Source organism: Carassius carassius, chromosome 37, assembly GCF_963082965.1.
Source record: "Carassius carassius chromosome 37, fCarCar2.1, whole genome shotgun sequence".
NCBI lineage: Eukaryota > Metazoa > Chordata > Actinopteri > Cypriniformes > Cyprinidae > Carassius > Carassius carassius.
The window spans coordinates 330,498-344,431 of record NC_081791.1 but is presented as its reverse complement, the minus strand read 5'-3'; the positions used below and the strand labels follow the sequence as shown (position 1 = coordinate 344,431).

Here is a 13,934-nt window from a genome sequence, read left to right as displayed (position 1 = left end):
ACGAACCGTTTGGGAGTTACGAGCGATGCCGTACTCTCTGTCGCCGCAGAGCCAGCGTCAGGCCGATCGGGGCGAGGCCCGGTGACGTTGCAGACGGGGGAGGGTACTACCATCACACAGCGTTTCAGGTGTTTCCATCTTTTTTTGATGGTCCTTTTACATTTCAATTTTCTTATTTTTCCGCTTACAGCGCCACCTAGTGGCCTGTCGCAGCGCCCTTTTACACCTGAACGCTGACTGAGCCCCTGCACAGGTGTGCCGATTTGGGTGAAGGGATCTCACTCCTTCCTGGAGTTATAGCCATTTGAGCCACCTCGGCCACACCACCTTGGCACGTTTTGAGGTCCCCTCGCCAAGGTGAATGGAAATTTCCACTTTTTTTGGATGATTATTGACAGTCAGACTCCAGAGAAGCATTCTGTGCTGATCTGGGTGGGACTGGGCCAAATACCTGCCGCTAGTTTGCAAAAGAAGGTTTTCGACAAAATCCCAAATACCCGAAAATTTCGTCAGAGCAACGAGCCAATCTGAGACCTGCATCTCGTTCGGCTCGAGCCAAGGATTCCGATGACATAAGGCACGTGGCTCTGCGACGAACCGTTTGGGAGTTACGAGCGATGCCGTACTCTCTGTCGCCGCAGAGCCAGCGTCAGGCCGATCGGGGCGAGGCCCGGTGACGTTGCAGACGGGGGAGGGTACTACCATCACACAGCGTTTCAGGTCTCCCAGACTTACCAAAGCCGAGATGGGCATCGTCGTGTCCGGCTTCTTCCCCGCTGCATCAAATCAACATCGCTTCTCGGCCTTTTGGCTAAGATCAAGTGTAGTATCTGTTCTTATCAGTTTAATATCTGATACGTCCCCCATCCGGGGACTACATATTAAATGGATTTTTAGATCACGGAGCTGGAGCCGGGGCTTGCTCCGTCCATTCCACGCATCGGCCTGGTATTGCAGTGTCTCCAGGAACGGTGTGCTTTCCCGTTTTCGGGAATGCCATTTATTGTGACGAATAGCAGTGCAAGTAATGAGGTCTGCCTTTGCAGGTCCTGTGGTTTATTGCGGACTCTCTTCTGAGGCACCCCCCTGAGGTGTTGGACTCTTCCACTAACGATGCTCCCACCTGAGGTCTCGGAGTCTTTCACTGACGAGGTGATGTATCGAATTCGGTGTGTTTGGTTAAAGGGAGTCAACTAAAACCAGCGTTGGGAAGCAGTTTCCAGGCCAGTAATGGAAGTCGCCCATCCTTCCTTTGTTGGGGTTTACGGAGGGCTAACCGTTGGTGAGGATGGTAGAGACGCAAATTGTACCTCTGGCTGGCCGCCTGGGTCTTCATACTTACCTGGCAGGGGAGACACCATGATCAAGAAGGCGGTTCACCCAGGGCGAGGCTTGTCCATTGCACTACGGCCATGCTGACCCCTGCGAATTCCCCAAATGTGGGAATCTCGACTGCATAATTTATGGTAGTGGGGGACTGCGTTCGCGCTCTCCCCTGAATTAACTGGTGAAACAAAGCAGAAAGATCTATCTCAGTTACTCTTTAGTTTCAGAATGATGAGCCCTGCCACATGCTGGGTATGTGTTTTGAGCTCATGAAACAAAATCACTTACGCTCTTGAAATATCGGTCCCTGGTGTGTGGTTTAGTTCGAATTTTGCACAGACCTCACTTTGCAAGTCGATTGGATTGACTGCAGCCTAGCTGTAGCTGTCTCCATGTTTGTTTTTCGTTGTGCTTTTTCAAATCATATTAGTTCTTTTCCGCTTACAGCGCCACCTAGTGGCCTGTCGCAGCGCCCTTTTACACCTGACCGCTGACTGAGCCCCTGCACAGGTGTGCCGATTTGGGTGAAGGGATCTCACTCCTTCCTGGAGTTATAGCCATTTGAGCCACCTCGGCCACACCACCTTGGCACGTTTTGAGGTCCCCTCGCCAAGGTGAATGGAATTTCCACTTTTTTTGGATGATTATTGACAGTCAGACTCCAGAGAAGCATTCTGTGCTGATCTGGGCGGGACTGGGCCAAATACCTGCCGCTAGTTTGCAAAAGAAGGTTTTCGACAAAATCCCAAATACCCGAAAATTTCGTCAGAGCGACGAGCCAATCTGAGACCTGCATCTCGTTCGGCTCGAGCCAAGGATTTCGATGACATAAAGCACGTGGCTTTGCGACGAACCGTTTGGGAGTTACGAGCGATGCCGTACTCTCTGTCGCCGCAGAGCCAGCGTCAGGCCGATCGGGGCGAGGCCCGGTGACGTTGCAGACGGGGGAGGGTACTACCATCACACAGCGTTTCAGGTCTCCCAGACTTACCAAAGCCGAGATGGGCATCGTCGTGTCCGGCTTCTTCCCCGCTGCATCAAATCAACATCGCTTCTCGGCCTTTTGGCTAAGATCAAGTGTAGTATCTGTTCTTATCAGTTTAATATCTGATACGTCCCCCATCCGGGGACTACATATTAAATGGATTTTTAGATCACGGAGCTGGAGCCGGGGCTTGCTCCGTCCATTCCACGCATCGGCCTGGTATTGCAGTGTCTCCAGGAACGGTGTGCTTTCCCGTTTTCGGGAATGCCATTTATTGTGACGAATAGCAGTGCAAGTAATGAGGTCTGCCTTTGCAGGTCCTGTGGTTTATTGCGGACTCTCTTCTGAGGCACCCCCCTGAGGTGTTGGACTCTTCCACTAACGATGCTCCCACCTGAGGTCTCGGAGTCTTTCACTGACGAGGTGATGTATCGAATTCGGTGTGTTTGGTTAAAGGGAGTCAACTAAAACCAGCGTTGGGAAGCAGTTTCCAGGCCAGTAATGGAAGTCGCCCATCCTTCCTTTGTTGGGGTTTACGGAGGGCTAACCGTTGGTGAGGATGGTAGAGACGCAAATTGTACCTCTGGCTGGCCGCCTGGGTCTTCATACTTACCTGGCAGGGGAGACACCATGATCAAGAAGGCGGTTCACCCAGGGCGAGGCTTGTCCATTGCACTACGGCCATGCTGACCCCTGCGAATTCCCCAAATGTGGGAATCTCGACTGCATAATTTATGGTAGTGGGGGACTGCGTTCGCGCTCTCCCCTGAATTAACTGGTGAAACAAAGCAGAAAGATCTATCTCAGTTACTCTTTAGTTTCAGAATGATGAGCCCTGCCACATGCTGGGTATGTGTTTTGAGCTCATGAAACAAAATCACTTACGCTCTTGAAATATCGGTCCCTGGTGTGTGGTTTAGTTCGAATTTTGCACAGACCTCACTTTGCAAGTCGATTGGATTGACTGCAGCCTAGCTGTAGCTGTCTCCATGTTTGTTTTTCGTTGTGCTTTTTCAAATCATATTAGTTCTTTTCCGCTTACAGCGCCACCTAGTGGCCTGTCGCAGCGCCCTTTTACACCTGACCGCTGACTGAGCCCCTGCACAGGTGTGCCGATTTGGGTGAAGGGATCTCACTCCTTCCTGGAGTTATAGCCATTTGAGCCACCTCGGCCACACCACCTTGGCACGTTTTGAGGTCCCCTCGCCAAGGTGAATGGAAATTTCCACTTTTTTTGGATGATTATTGACAGTCAGACTCCAGAGAAGCATTCTGTGCTGATCTGGGTGGGACTGGGCCAAATACCTGCCGCTAGTTTGCAAAAGAAGGTTTTCGACAAAATCCCAAATACCCGAAAATTTCGTCAGAGCGACGAGCCAATCTGAGACCTGCGTCTCGTTCGGCTCGAGCCAAGGATTCCGATGACATAAGGCACGTGGCTCTGCGACGAACCGTTTGGGAGTTACGAGCGATGCCGTACTCTCTGTCGCCGCAGAGCCAGCGTCAGGCCGATCGGGGCGAGGCCCGGTGACGTTGCAGACGGGGGAGGGTACTACCATCACACAGCATTTCAGGTGTTTCCATCTTTGTTTGATGGTCCTTTTACATTTCAATTTTCTTATTTTTCCGCTTACAGCGCCACCTAGTGGCCTGTCGCAGCGCCCTTTTACACCTGACCGCTGACTGAGCCCCTGCACAGGTGTGCCAATTTGGGTGAAGGGATCTCACTCCTTCCTGGAGTTATAGCCATTTGAGCCACCTCGGCCACACCACCTTGGCACGTTTTGAGGTCCCCTCGCCAAGGTGAATGGAAATTTCCACTTTTTTTGGATGATTATTGACAGTCAGACTCCAGAGAAGCATTCTGTGCTGATCTGGGTGGGACTGGGCCAAATACCTGCCGCTAGTTTGCAAAAGAAGGTTTTCGACAAAATCCCAAATACCCGAAAATTTCGTCAGAGCGACAAGCCAATCTGAGACCTGCATCTCGTTCGGCTCGAGCCAAGGATTCTGATGACATAAGGCACGTGGCTCTGCGACGAACCGTTTGGGAGTTACGAGCGATGCCGTACTCTCTGTCGCCGCAGAGCCAGCGTCAGGCCGATCGGGGCGATGCCCGGTGACGTTGCAGACGGGGGAGGGTACTACCATCACACAGCGTTTCAGGTGTTTCCATCTTTGTTTGATGGTCCTTTTACATTTCATTTTTCTTATTTTTCCGCTTACAGTGCCACCTAGTGGCCTGTCGCAGCGCCCTTTTACACCTGACCGCTGACTGAGCCCCTGCACAGGTGTGCCGATTTGGGTGAAGGGATCTCACTCCTTCCTGGAGTTATAGCCATTTGAGCAACCTCGGCCACACCACCTTGGCACGTTTTGAGGTCCCCTCGCCAAGGTGAATGGAAATTTCCACTTTTTTTGGATGATTATTGACAGTCAGACTCCAGAGAAGCATTCTGTGCTGATCTGGGTGGGACTGGGCCAAATACCTGCCGCTAGTTTGCAAAAGAAGGTTTTCGACAAAATCCCAAATACCCGAAAATTTCGTCAGAGCGACGAGCCAATCTGAGACCTGCGTCTCGTTCGGCTCGAGCCAAGGATTCCGATGACATAAGGCACGTGGCTCTGCGACGAACCGTTTGGGAGTTACGAGCGATGCCGTACTCTCTGTCGCCGCAGAGCCAGCGTCAGGCCGATCGGGGCGAGGCCCGGTGACGTTGCAGACGGGGGAGGGTACTGCCATCACACAGCATTTCAGGTGTTTCCATCTTTGTTTGATGGTCCTTTTACATTTCAATTTTCTTATTTTTCCGCTTACAGCGCCACCTAGTGGCCTGTCGCAGCGCCCTTTTACACCTGACCGCTGACTGAGCCCCTGCACAGGTGTGCCAATTTGGGTGAAGGGATCTCACTCCTTCCTGGAGTTATAGCCATTTGAGCCACCTCGTCCACACCACCTTGGCACGTTTTGAGGTCCCCTCGCCAAGGTGAATGGAAATTTCCACTTTTTTTGGATGATTATTGACAGTCAGACTCCAGAGAAGCATTCTGTGCTGATCTGGGTGGGACTGGGCCAAATACCTGCCGCTAGTTTGCAAAAGAAGGTTTTCGACAAAATCCCAAATACCCGAAAATTTCGTCAGAGAGACAAGCCAATCTGAGACCTGCATCTCGTTCGGCTCGAGCCAAGGATTCTGATGACATAAGGCACGTGGCTCTGCGACGAACCGTTTGGGAGTTACGAGCGATGCCGTACTCTCTGTCGCCGCAGAGCCAGCGTCAGGCCGATCGGGGCGAGGCCCGGTGACGTTGCAGACGGGGGAGGGTACTACCATCACACAGCGTTTCAGGTGTTTCCATCTTTGTTTGATGGTCCTTTTACATTTCAATTTTTTTATTTTTCCGCTTACAGCGCCACCTAGTGGCCTGTCGCAGCGCCCTTTTACACCTGACCGCTGACTGAGCCCCTGCACAGGTGTGCCGATTTGGGTGAAGGGATCTCACTCCTTCCTGGAGTTATAGCCATTTGAGCCACCTCGGCCACACCACCTTGGCACGTTTTGAGGTCCCCTCGCCAAGGTGAATGGAAATTTCCACTTTTTTTGGATGATTATTGACAGTCAGACTCCAGAGAAGCATTCTGTGCTGATCTGGATGGGACTGGGCCAAATACCTGCCGCTAGTTTGCAAAAGAAGGTTTTCGACAAAATACCAAATACCCGAAAATTTCGTCAGAGCGACGAGCCAATCTGAGACCTGCATCTCGTTCGGCTCGAGCCAAGGATTCCGATGACATAAGGCACATGGCTTTGCGACGAACCGTTTGGGAGTTACGAGCGATGCCGTACTCTCTGTCGCTGCAGAGCCAGCGTCAGGCCGATCGGGGCGAGGCCCGGTGACGTTGCAGACGGGGGAGGGTACTACCATCACACAGCGTTTCAGGTGTTTCCATCTTTGTTTGATGGTCCTTTTACATTTCATTTTTCTTATTTTTCCGCTTACAGTGCCACCTAGTGGCCTGTCGCAGCGCCCTTTTACACCTGACCGCTGACTGAGCCCCTGCACAGGTGTGCCGATTTGGGTGAAGGGATCTCACTCCTTCCTGGAGTTATAGCCATTTGAGCAACCTCGGCCACACCACCTTGGCACGTTTTGAGGTCCCCTCGCCAAGGTGAATGGAAATTTCCACTTTTTTTGGATGATTATTGACAGTCAGACTCCAGAGAAGCATTCTGTGCTGATCTGGGTGGGACTGGGCCAAATACCTGCCGCTAGTTTGCAAAAGAAGGTTTTCGACAAAATCCCAAATACCCGAAAATTTCGTCAGAGCGACGAGCCAATCTGAGACCTGCATCTCGTTCGGCTCGAGCAAAGGATTCCGATGACATAAGGCACGTGGCTCTGCGACGAACCGTTTGGGAGTTACGAGCGATGCCGTACTCTCTGTCGCCGCAGAGCCAGCGTCAGGCCGATCGGGGCGAGGCCCGGTGACGTTGCAGACGGGGGAGGGTACTACCATCACACAGCGTTTCAGGTGTTTCCATCTTTGTTTGATGGTCCTTTTACATTTCAATTTTCTTATTTTTCCGCTTACAGCGCCACCCAGTGGCCTGTCGCAGCGCCCTTTTACACCTGACCGCTGACTGAGCCCCTGCACAGGTGTGCCGATTTGGGTGAAGGGATCTCACTCCTTCCTGGAGTTATAGCCATTTGAGCCACCTCGGCCACACCACCTTGGCACGTTTTGAGGTCCCCTCGCCAAGGTGAATGGAATTTCCACTTTTTTTGGATGATTATTGACAGTCAGACTCCAGAGAAGCATTCTGTGCTGATCTGGGCGGGACTGGGCCAAATACCTGCCGCTAGTTTGCAAAAGAAGGTTTTCGACAAAATCCCAAATACCCGAAAATTTCGTCAGAGCGACGAGCCAATCTGAGACCTGCATCTCGTTCGGCTCGAGCCAAGGATTCCGATGACATAAAGCACGTGGCTTTGCGACGAACCGTTTGGGAGTTACGAGCGATGCCGTACTCTCTGTCGCCGCAGAGCCAGCGTCAGGCCGATCGGGGCGAGGCCCGGTGACGTTGCAGACGGGGGAGGGTACTACCATCACACAGCGTTTCAGGTCTCCCAGACTTACCAAAGCCGAGATGGGCATCGTCGTGTCCGGCTTCTTCCCCGCTGCATCAAATCAACATCGCTTCTCGGCCTTTTGGCTAAGATCAAGTGTAGTATCTGTTCTTATCAGTTTAATATCTGATACGTCCCCCATCCGGGGACTACATATTAAATGGATTTTTAGATCACGGAGCTGGAGCCGGGGCTTGCTCCGTCCATTCCACGCATCGGCCTGGTATTGCAGTGTCTCCAGGAACGGTGTGCTTTCCCGTTTTCGGGAATGCCATTTATTGTGACGAATAGCAGTGCAAGTAATGAGGTCTGCCTTTGCAGGTCCTGTGGTTTATTGCGGACTCTCTTCTGAGGCACCCCCCTGAGGTGTTGGACTCTTCCACTAACGATGCTCCCACCTGAGGTCTCGGAGTCTTTCACTGACGAGGTGATGTATCGAATTCGGTGTGTTTGGTTAAAGGGAGTCAACTAAAACCAGCGTTGGGAAGCAGTTTCCAGGCCAGTAATGGAAGTCGCCCATCCTTCCTTTGTTGGGGTTTACGGAGGGCTAACCGTTGGTGAGGATGGTAGAGACGCAAATTGTACCTCTGGCTGGCCGCCTGGGTCTTCATACTTACCTGGCAGGGGAGACACCATGATCAAGAAGGCGGTTCACCCAGGGCGAGGCTTGTCCATTGCACTACGGCCATGCTGACCCCTGCGAATTCCCCAAATGTGGGAATCTCGACTGCATAATTTATGGTAGTGGGGGACTGCGTTCGCGCTCTCCCCTGAATTAACTGGTGAAACAAAGCAGAAAGATCTATCTCAGTTACTCTTTAGTTTCAGAATGATGAGCCCTGCCACATGCTGGGTATGTGTTTTGAGCTCATGAAACAAAATCACTTACGCTCTTGAAATATCGGTCCCTGGTGTGTGGTTTAGTTCGAATTTTGCACAGACCTCACTTTGCAAGTCGATTGGATTGACTGCAGCCTAGCTGTAGCTGTCTCCATGTTTGTTTTTCGTTGTGCTTTTTCAAATCATATTAGTTCTTTTCCGCTTACAGCGCCACCTAGTGGCCTGTCGCAGCGCCCTTTTACACCTGACCGCTGACTGAGCCCCTGCACAGGTGTGCCGATTTGGGTGAGGGGATCTCACTCCTTCCTGGAGTTATAGCCATTTGAGCCACCTCGGCCACACCACCTTGGCACGTTTTGAGGTCCCCTCGCCAAGGTGAATGGAAATTTCCACTTTTTTTGGATGATTATTGACAGTCAGACTCCAGAGAAGCATTCTGTGCTGATCTGGATGGGACTGGGCCAAATACCTGCCGCTAGTTTGCAAAAGAAGGTTTTCGACAAAATCCCAAATACCCGAAAATTTCGTCAGAGCGACGAGCCAATCTGAGACCTGCGTCTCGTTCGGCACGAGCCAAGGATTCCGATGACATAAGGCACGTGGCTCTGCGACGAACCGTTTGGGAGTTACGAGCGATGCCGTACTCTCTGTCGCCGCAGAGCCAGCGTCAGGCCGATCGGGGCGAGGCCCGGTGACGTTGCAGACGGGGGAGGGTACTACCATCACACAGCATTTCAGGTGTTTCCATCTTTGTTTGATGGTCCTTTTACATTTCAATTTTCTTATTTTTCCGCTTACAGCGCCACCTAGTGGCCTGTCGCAGCGCCCTTTTACACCTGACCGCTGACTGAGCCCCTGCACAGGTGTGCCAATTTGGGTGAAGGGATCTCACTCCTTCCTGGAGTTATAGCCATTTGAGCCACCTCGGCCACACCACCTTGGCACGTTTTGAGGTCCCCTCGCCAAGGTGAATGGAAATTTCCACTTTTTTTGGATGATTATTGACAGTCAGACTCCAGAGAAGCATTCTGTGCTGATCTGGGTGGGACTGGGCCAAATACCTGCCGCTAGTTTGCAAAAGAAGGTTTTCGACAAAATCCCAAATACCCGAAAATTTCGTCAGAGCGACAAGCCAATCTGAGACCTGCATCTCGTTCGGCTCGAGCCAAGGATTCTGATGACATAAGGCACGTGGCTCTGCGACGAACCGTTTGGGAGTTACGAGCGATGCCGTACTCTCTGTCGCCGCAGAGCCAGCGTCAGGCCGATCGGGGCGAGGCCCGGTGACGTTGCAGACGGGGGAGGGTACTACCATCACACAGCGTTTCAGGTGTTTCCATCTTTGTTTGATGGTCCTTTTACATTTCAATTTTTTTATTTTTCCGCTTACAGCGCCACCTAGTGGCCTGTCGCAGCGCCCTTTTACACCTGACCGCTGACTGAGCCCCTGCACAGGTGTGCCGATTTGGGTGAAGGGATCTCACTCCTTCCTGGAGTTATAGCCATTTGAGCCACCTCGGCCACACCACCTTGGCACGTTTTGAGGTCCCCTCGCCAAGGTGAATGGAAATTTCCACTTTTTTTGGATGATTATTGACAGTCAGACTCCAGAGAAGCATTCTGTGCTGATCTGGATGGGACTGGGCCAAATACCTGCCGCTAGTTTGCAAAAGAAGGTTTTCGACAAAATCCCAAATACCCGAAAATTTCGTCAGAGCGACGAGCCAATCTGAGACCTCCATCTCGTTCGGCTCGAGCCAAGGATTCCGATGACATAAGGCACGTGGCTTTGCGACGAACCGTTTGGGAGTTACGAGCGATGCCGTACTCTCTGTCGCTGCAGAGCCAGCGTCAGGCCGATCGGGGCGAGGCCCGGTGACGTTGCAGATGGGGGAGGGTACTACCATCACACAGCGTTTCAGGTGTTTCCATCTTTGTTTGATGGTCCTTTTACATTTCATTTTTCTTATTTTTCCGCTTACAGTGCCACCTAGTGGCCTGTCGCAGCGCCCTTTTACACCTGACCGCTGACTGAGCCCCTGCACAGGTGTGCCGATTTGGGTGAAGGGATCTCACTCCTTCCTGGAGTTATAGCCATTTGAGCAACCTCGGCCACACCACCTTGGCACGTTTTGAGGTCCCCTCGCCAAGGTGAATGGAAATTTCCACTTTTTTTGGATGATTATTGACAGTCAGACTCCAGAGAAGCATTCTGTGCTGATCTGGGTGGGACTGGGCCAAATACCTGCCGCTAGTTTGCAAAAGAAGGTTTTCGACAAAATCCCAAATACCCGAAAATTTCGTCAGAGCGACGAGCCAATCTGAGACCTGCGTCTCGTTCGGCTCGAGCCAAGGATTCCGATGACATAAGGCACGTGGCTCTGCGACGAACCGTTTGGGAGTTACGAGCGATGCCGTACTCTCTGTCGCCGCAGAGCCAGCGTCAGGCCGATCGGGGCGAGGCCCGGTGACGTTGCAGACGGGGGAGGGTACTACCATCACACAGCATTTCAGGTGTTTCCATCTTTGTTTGATGGTCCTTTTACATTTCAATTTTCTTATTTTTCCGCTTACAGCGCCACCTAGTGGCCTGTCGCAGCGCCCTTTTACACCTGACCGCTGACTGAGCCCCTGCACAGGTGTGCCAATTTGGGTGAAGGGATCTCACTCCTTCCTGGAGTTATAGCCATTTGAGCCACCTCGGCCACACCACCTTGGCACGTTTTGAGGTCCCCTCGCCAAGGTGAATGGAAATTTCCACTTTTTTTGGATGATTATTGACAGTCAGACTCCAGAGAAGCATTCTGTGCTGATCTGGATGGGACTGGGCCAAATACCTGCCGCTAGTTTGCAAAAGAAGGTTTTCGACAAAATCCCAAATACCCGAAAATTTCGTCAGAGCGACGAGCCAATCTGAGACCTCCATCTCGTTCGGCTCGAGCCAAGGATTCCGATGACATAAGGCACGTGGCTTTGCGACGAACCGTTTGGGAGTTACGAGCGATGCCGTACTCTCTGTCGCTGCAGAGCCAGCGTCAGGCCGATCGGGGCGAGGCCCGGTGACGTTGCAGATGGGGGAGGGTACTACCATCACACAGCGTTTCAGGTGTTTCCATCTTTGTTTGATGGTCCTTTTACATTTCATTTTTCTTATTTTTCCGCTTACAGTGCCACCTAGTGGCCTGTCGCAGCGCCCTTTTACACCTGACCGCTGACTGAGCCCCTGCACAGGTGTGCCGATTTGGGTGAAGGGATCTCACTCCTTCCTGGAGTTATAGCCATTTGAGCAACCTCGGCCACACCACCTTGGCACGTTTTGAGGTCCCCTCGCCAAGGTGAATGGAAATTTCCACTTTTTTTGGATGATTATTGACAGTCAGACTCCAGAGAAGCATTCTGTGCTGATCTGGGTGGGACTGGGCCAAATACCTGCCGCTAGTTTGCAAAAGAAGGTTTTCGACAAAATCCCAAATACCCGAAAATTTCGTCAGAGCGACGAGCCAATCTGAGACCTGCGTCTCGTTCGGCTCGAGCCAAGGATTCCGATGACATAAGGCACGTGGCTCTGCGACGAACCGTTTGGGAGTTACGAGCGATGCCGTACTCTCTGTCGCCGCAGAGCCAGCGTCAGGCCGATCGGGGCGAGGCCCGGTGACGTTGCAGACGGGGGAGGGTACTACCATCACACAGCATTTCAGGTGTTTCCATCTTTGTTTGATGGTCCTTTTACATTTCAATTTTCTTATTTTTCCGCTTACAGCGCCACCTAGTGGCCTGTCGCAGCGCCCTTTTACACCTGACCGCTGACTGAGCCCCTGCACAGGTGTGCCAATTTGGGTGAAGGGATCTCACTCCTTCCTGGAGTTATAGCCATTTGAGCCACCTCGGCCACACCACCTTGGCACGTTTTGAGGTCCCCTCGCCAAGGTGAATGGAAATTTCCACTTTTTTTGGATGATTATTGACAGTCAGACTCCAGAGAAGCATTCTGTGCTGATCTGGGTGGGACTGGGCCAAATACCTGCCGCTAGTTTGCAAAAGAAGGTTTTCGACAAAATCCCAAATACCCGAAAATTTCGTCAGAGCGACAAGCCAATCTGAGACCTGCATCTCGTTCGGCTCGAGCCAAGGATTCTGATGACATAAGGCACGTGGCTCTGCGACGAACCGTTTGGGAGTTACGAGCGATGCCGTACTCTCTGTCGCCGCAGAGCCAGCGTCAGGCCGATCGGGGCGAGGCCCGGTGACGTTGCAGACGGGGGAGGGTACTACCATCACACAGTGTTTCAGGTGTTTCCATCTTTGTTTGATGGTCCTTTTACATTTCAATTTTTTTATTTTTCCGCTTACAGCGCCACCTAGTGGCTTGTCGCAGCGCCCTTTTACACCTGACCGCTGACTGAGCCCCTGCACAGGTGTGCCGATTTGGGTGAAGGGATCTCACTCCTTCCTGGAGTTATAGCCATTTGAGCAACCTCGGCCACACCACCTTGGCACGTTTTGAGGTCCCCTCGCCAAGGTGAATGGAAATTTCCACTTTTTTTGGATGATTATTGACAGTCAGACTCCAGAGAAGCATTCTGTGCTGATCTGGGTGGGACTGGGCCAAATACCTGCCGCTAGTTTGCAAAAGAAGGTTTTCGACAAAATCCCAAATACCCGAAAATTTCGTCAGAGCGACGAGCCAATCTGAGACCTGCGTCTCGTTCGGCTCGAGCCAAGGATTCCGATGACATAAGGCACGTGGCTCTGCGACGAACCGTTTGGGAGTTACGAGCGATGCCGTACTCTCTGTCGCCGCAGAGCCAGCGTCAGGCCGATCGGGGCGAGGCCCGGTGACGTTGCAGACGGGGGAGGGTACTACCATCACACAGCATTTCAGGTGTTTCCATCTTTGTTTGATGGTCCTTTTACATTTCAATTTTCTTATTTTTCCGCTTACAGCGCCACCTAGTGGCCTGTCGCAGCGCCCTTTTACACCTGACCGCTGACTGAGCCCCTGCACAGGTGTGCCAATTTGGGTGAAGGGATCTCACTCCTTCCTGGAGTTATAGCCATTTGAGCCACCTCGGCCACACCACCTTGGCACGTTTTGAGGTCCCCTCGCCAAGGTGAATGGAAATTTCCACTTTTTTTGGATGATTATTGACAGTCAGACTCCAGAGAAGCATTCTGTGCTGATCTGGGTGGGACTGGGCCAAATACCTGCCGCTAGTTTGCAAAAGAAGGTTTTCGACAAAATCCCAAATACCCGAAAATTTCGTCAGAGCGACAAGCCAATCTGAGACCTGCATCTCGTTCGGCTCGAGCCAAGGATTCTGATGACATAAGGCACGTGGCTCTGCGACGAACCGTTTGGGAGTTACGAGCGATGCCGTACTCTCTGTCGCCGCAGAGCCAGCGTCAGGCCGATCGGGGCGAGGCCCGGTGACGTTGCAGACGGGGGAGGGTACTACCATCACACAGTGTTTCAGGTGTTTCCATCTTTGTTTGATGGTCCTTTTACATTTCAATTTTTTTATTTTTCCGCTTACAGCGCCACCTAGTGGCCTGTCGCAGCGCCCTTTTACACCTGACCGCTGACTGAGCCCCTGCACAGGTGTGCCGATTTGGGTGAAGGGATCTCACTCCTTCCTGGAGTTATAGCCATTTG

At 52.1% G+C, this 13,934-nt stretch overlaps 6 non-coding genes across 6 annotated transcripts; all 6 read left to right on the top strand.

The window, feature by feature from the left end:
- The first annotated feature begins 791 nt into the window (after positions 1 to 791).
- LOC132118788 (U2 spliceosomal RNA) lies at positions 792 to 982 on the top strand. The gene has a single exon (XR_009426008.1). It is a non-coding gene; the product is annotated as a U2 spliceosomal RNA (small nuclear RNA).
- A 352-nt stretch (positions 983 to 1,334) lies between these two features.
- Positions 1,335 to 1,498, top strand: LOC132118712 (U1 spliceosomal RNA). Its single transcript, XR_009425940.1, has one exon. It is a non-coding gene; the product is annotated as a U1 spliceosomal RNA (small nuclear RNA).
- An 875-nt stretch (positions 1,499 to 2,373) lies between these two features.
- LOC132118787 (U2 spliceosomal RNA) lies at positions 2,374 to 2,564 on the top strand. Its single transcript, XR_009426007.1, has one exon. It is a non-coding gene; the product is annotated as a U2 spliceosomal RNA (small nuclear RNA).
- A 352-nt stretch (positions 2,565 to 2,916) lies between these two features.
- LOC132118711 (U1 spliceosomal RNA) lies at positions 2,917 to 3,080 on the top strand. The gene has a single exon (XR_009425939.1). It is a non-coding gene; the product is annotated as a U1 spliceosomal RNA (small nuclear RNA).
- A 4,427-nt stretch (positions 3,081 to 7,507) lies between these two features.
- LOC132118786 (U2 spliceosomal RNA) lies at positions 7,508 to 7,698 on the top strand. The gene has a single exon (XR_009426006.1). It is a non-coding gene; the product is annotated as a U2 spliceosomal RNA (small nuclear RNA).
- Positions 7,699 to 8,050: 352 nt separating this feature from the next.
- LOC132118710 (U1 spliceosomal RNA) lies at positions 8,051 to 8,214 on the top strand. The gene has a single exon (XR_009425938.1). It is a non-coding gene; the product is annotated as a U1 spliceosomal RNA (small nuclear RNA).
- Positions 8,215 to 13,934: the final 5,720 nt, after the last annotated feature.